Consider the following 6,061-nt stretch of genomic DNA (forward strand, 5'->3'; position numbering starts at 1 on the left):
GGAGTAGCTGTTATTCATTGTGACATGTCCGTGAGTGTACCCAGCTACCCTCATCACGGTATGCGATACGAAAATATTACACCTCTAAAAAGGCTCAGTGGAACTATGTTGTAGGCCGAACCCAAACCCGCGGTAGTGTAGGGACGTGACCTTTAATTTGTCAATAACTGGGTCACTTCTAGATCTACTGTAGTGGATTTGAATTGAAACATATTTTATTGTTAACTATGCTCCATCTCCGTCTGAGCATAAACGATACACATCATTTGCACAATAACTGATGTATTCTAATAAACACAATGTATTATCGTGTTTATATGTGTCTAATTAACACAAATTGCATATAAAATAATTTATTTTGTTTTCGGTGCACAATCAGTACTTAATTCCATATAGGGCATAGTGCCATGGATTGGCACCACCAACTTGTATGCATGCAGCTACAGTCAGTGGCCATAATACAGTATGCAAGTGAAAATTTTGCTATAAATTGTTAGTAATTTTAGTATATTTTACATATTTTACATATTTTACATATTTTACATATTTTACATATTTTACATATTTTCAATTGTTATTCCTAACGTCTTTTTGCATTCAACCGTAACAAGATTTTATGTACTGACTAAGAACTATCTTTGGATTCTAATTATCAAAAATATTTTTGCGCCAAATTTATCGAGAAATCAATCTTAATTGTAGGCATGTATTTTTATGACGCCATTTTGCTATAGACAAAGAGGAAAATGTGACGTCACCAAACGTTGTTTGAATATAAACTCTCACAACTCGGACATATTGCAGCGGAAGAACATGTTCATCATTTAAAAAAAATAAACTAGCTTTTATGTTGTCAAATTTTAAGTTTTTACGTTTGCAATTGATTTCTGGAGAGAAGTTTTTAAAAGTGTAAACTTAGTAAGAATATATAGTAAAAAATCGCTTGCGTACTGTATTATGCCACTGACTAGTTGTTCCGTTTGCAAACCTTACGGATACCAGATCGGTTCTGTATAGTGAACACATCAAACCTGTTTACATGAATCGCAACGGCGGCTATTAAGTTTCTTAAAAATAACGTTATAACGAGTTAGTGAATATCTTTTGTTTTATTTTTCATATGGAATATAGAATAATATTTTTATGTAATAATTCCAGCCTTTAATTCCTTAGCTTTAGCGTCTTACGACTGACTATAAGTACCGATTGTTTATTAGAAATTGGATGTGCAAACTAAAGCCCTGTAAGGGATTCGAACTCAAAGTGCATTTGTGGAGGGCTAGTTGTACAACATGTTGAATAATATATTAACCATCGGCTACCTTGGACATATCGAATTGTAAATTATCAACATGAATAAAACTTAAGTAAACAAGATCAATCCTATGATTTTTTGTAAAAAAACCCACGAAACCACAAAACATCTGTTTTCGGAATCTGGTAATATTCGTAGTTTGTTAAGATAATATATAGTTATATGTGCGGTCATTTTCATACTCTAGAATCATGAAGAGCTTTTACTATGTTGTTTACCACCGAAAGTTACCAAACTTTAGATAATAACAATCTTTACAGTGCATAGATGTTTTAATTTGACAAGTACAAATAAGAGCTGAACAAGTTTTTGGTAGGAATTAAATTGATAGTGCATTGAAATGAGTACATACGGACAGGCCAAGTTGTGGTCTACAATTTTATTTCATCTTTTTACAGTGTTAAATTTGTAACTGCAAAGTTATTTCTGCAGGTATGTTTCCATCTAAACATACATAAGGCATAAAGAACAAGAATTTTACATTACGTAAGTTCTGTAGTGTAAGTAACATTTATACGTGGTTTTCTATCCATTTGTATGAGTTTGACAATTTAACTCATCGAATGATTTTCAATGAATTACAGAAGACAAAAAAATCATGTCAAAATGTTCGCCCAGGTATGACACATATAACTTGAAACAGGCACTAACAGTGATTAACACTCACATTAATTAGGTAAAACAAAATTAATTCTGTGAACATTAAGTTTTTGCGGTGGTGATTGTTAAGGGGGAAACAAAAGAGTATCAACATGTTGCGCTACAGTTCGAAGTGTTCTAAGGTAACAGGAAAGAAATCGAGGCAGTTGACCAGCTTGATAACATTTGCATGAATGGTACTCCTACACCTTGCTAAATTTTTCCTGACACTCCAACAATGAGAGAACTAGATGTTTATGATGTTAATATTCATAAACGCTCTTTTAAATCCGATACAAAACACCAATCTTTTTAAGTCACCCTGGGAGAAATAGAGTCAGCGTCATTCTGAAATCATGATTAGACCGGATACCGGTGCATTAGCTATTTCATGATTACTTACGTTCTGGATAAATATCTACATTTAAACGGGTATTTTCTTTAACATTTTAATGTAGAACGCTATCGCCATATGAATGAATGTCCTTAGTTCTTGTGAATGCTCCTTTCCTCCTTTGTAACGAGATTTCTGATTGGTTGATTTACAGTCTTCACCACATCCGGATCCGTTGCATAGTGTAGAGGATACCTGGAAAAGTAAACAAAAGAAAATACCCATCTAATCTAGTATGAATATAAATAAACTGGTTTTAATTTTTTTTTATTTTATTAGCATGTTCAATTTTAAAACTATGGGAAAAGGCTGCAGCTAGCTTGGCATATTAACTGAGGAAATACAAAAATGATCTTGCAGTTAGCAATCCATTACATTATCATGTAGTGACAAATACTTGCAAGAACAGTAAAACTGTGGAACAGTCTAATTAGAGAGATGTTTCAGCACCCAACATAAACTACTTTTAAATTAGACTGGATTATATCAGGAAAACTCAGGACATAGTACTGTATTAAACTTATGGCTGCCATAAGAGGCATACTATGAACTTTTTAACTATTTTTAAATTTTCTATATTCAACACTGTTCTCTAAAAAGAGGGCAAACGGAGAACACACACTATCACGGTATCGTCATAACCACCGCTGACTGTATCATGTAATACTGAAGGCAGTTCAGGAGAAAAAAACTGACCAATCACAGGCCTGTAGAGACTTCCAGTAAACATTTACAGAGAGCGACGCGCAACTTCAAAACTTTAGAATGTACTGTTATTCAATTCCTTTGATGTACATTAAAGGAACAAATTTGCATGTTAATTTGATGTCGCACACAGAGCCCTCAGTTTCCCACACATATTGTCAACGGTGGATACAATGACAGTGAAAGTAATCCCTGGTGTATTGAGGATGCTAGTAGCGTTAAATTCGTATAGTACTCTCCGATAAACAAAAATAATCCAGAAAGGACTATTCTGTTACATAACCAAGAAGCAAAATATGGCATAAATGTATTGCTTTACATTTCTTATTAAAAATATAAAAATAAGATATTGAAAAAAAAATCCATGACATTGTGAAGTATTTTAACTGAAACCGTTGAAATTTCAAATCGTATAGCAATACCATTCAGCAGGTACAAAGTGTACGCTGTACCCATGCCCGAGCCAATGTCACGTAAGTAAATGCAATACATAGCCTAACTACCGAGGAGTTGATGAAAAATAACACGTCACACACATTTCACCACTGTGGGCTCTTCTGGCATATCATAGTAAAACTAACTGATTGCACTTTCATTACAACTGGTTTGTTTCCGATATGTTGGCAAATCAAGTTTTAATGTACTCTTTGACTAAATTGTCAATTTAAAATGTTTAGAAAAAACAAAGCTGGTCTGAGACATGCCATGATTCTCCAAAACCTATTATCAATAGAGTATCCAAAGGAGAATTTAAGTTTGAACATTATCTTAATATTTCATAAAAAAGATAGATGCTCGAATGCTATATGCAGATTAAGAATTAGAAATAACATTTTACCGGTAGAAACTGGAATTCATAGAAATATACCAAGACAACGTATTTGCCAAATATGTAATAATAGATAAATTGGAGTAATGAAAATATAATAAAATTATATTACCTGTTATTAAATTATACGTTATTATGGTCATACTTCTATCATACATGTACATGTACATGTATGTACATTTATTTGCTTATACCAGTCATGTCAACCGATCGCGGATTCTAGATCTGAAGTCAATGAAAGACAGATTATTTCTCTCATTTCGCCAAGTACTGTTACATCTAGCCAAATATAGTAGAGCGGCATAGGGAAAAATCATGCATTTTTTATACAAACATGAAACGTCGTGAAATTTGGCATGCGTGTAGCCTAGACTACCAAAAAATATTTAAACTGGGAGCCATTGCAAAATGTACATACTTCTGCTTTTTTTTCTCAAGATGGCCGCCATTTCCGAGGGTAAAACTTATTAAAGTAATGAAATAGCATGCTGCACATCTCAATTAAAAGTTGGCATGTTAGTAGCCAAGACTATTAAAATAATATTATAAAATTTAAACAAGTACCTACTTCCGGTAATTCCAAGATGGCCGCCGATTGAATAGGAGAAACTATGAGAAGTAATAAAAAATACTAAGACTACCAAAATAAGATTAAAATCGGGAGCCATCGCAAAATGTATCTACTCCGGTTGTTGTACAAGATGTCCGCCAATCTCATAGGTAAAAGTTAACAAAGTGATGAAATAACATGCTGCACATCTCCATAAAAACATGAGACTTGGCATGCTAGTAGACAAGACTACCAAAACAATATTAAAAGCGGGAGCCATTGAAAAATGTACCTTATTCCGGTAATTCCAATATGGCCGCCGATTGAATAGGCGATACTATGAGAAGTAATGAAAAAATACGCTGAACGTTTTAATAAACGCATTAAACTTGGCATGTTAATAGCCAAGACTGCACATCTCAATAAAAACATGAAACTTGGCATGTTAGTAGCCAAGACTACCAAAATAAAATTGAAATCGGGAGCCATTGCAAAATATGCTTACTTCCGGTTTTTCAAGATGGCCGCCATTTTTGTGGACGAAAGTTAGAGAAATAACTAAAAATAACAGACTGTACGTTTTAATAAAAACATTAAAATTGGCAAGTGAGTAGCCAAGGCATTCAAAATAAAATTTAAACCGGAAGCCACTGAAAAAGTACCTACTTCCGCTAATTTCAAGATGGACGCCTTATTAACAGTTGACAGTTTTACTGATAAAAGTGTCAACTGTTAATAAGTTTTATCAGTAAAACTGTCAGCTGTTAATAAACTGTCAACTGTTAATAAACAAAATTTATGTCACGAAACAATTAGAAGTTCTTCGAAAATTAAAATTAATTCTCTATAGACATACTTTAAACAAAATCCATAAAACTTTCATTCTTCCTATATTGGAATATTGTTGTGAGTTGTGGGACGGTTGTACGGTCGCTGAGGCTGAAAACTTTAAAAAAAATACAACTAGAGGCAGGTCGTATTGTTACGGGTTTACCATCGTTCTCAAGCACAAACTCTATTTATTGTGAAACTGGATGGGAGCCCTTTGTCTAACAGACTGTCTCGCACATAAGAAAACGAATTAATCTTCATGCATACTCAGCTATATATCAAAGATTCTCATAGATTTTAACTTCGCCCTTCTATTATTATCAACTATTTCCCGATCTGTTTTACTTCCAACATCTTTCGGGTTTTGTGTTTACACGTAAATTATGTTTGTAAAATCTTCCGATATTGACGACAAAATATATTTATAATTATATATATTAATTATATTCAAAGGGAGCCTAGAGTGACCAGGAGAAAGCCAAACGAAGGAAAGGGTGATATGAACATTGATAAGTTGAAAGTTATGAAAAGTGGTTTAGAACTTCTGTCGTCCTTATCGGAGGGGTAGATTTTAAAATAGAAGTATATTAGAAGGTGAAAATATCACTCTCTCCTTCTCCCTCCCCCTCTCTTTCTCTCTCTTCCCTCTCTCTCTCCCTCTCTCTGTGTCTCAAATACAACTTTATATATTATGTATTTCTTATATTGTAAATGCCATCTTGTCTATGTAATTTGAAAGTTATATATTTTTGGGAACGGGCTTTATATAAGTTGTACAACTTGTGCCCAATCCCATTG

The sequence above is a fragment of the Argopecten irradians genome, chromosome 13, assembly GCF_041381155.1.
Source record: "Argopecten irradians isolate NY chromosome 13, Ai_NY, whole genome shotgun sequence".
Lineage (NCBI taxonomy): Eukaryota > Metazoa > Mollusca > Bivalvia > Pectinida > Pectinidae > Argopecten > Argopecten irradians.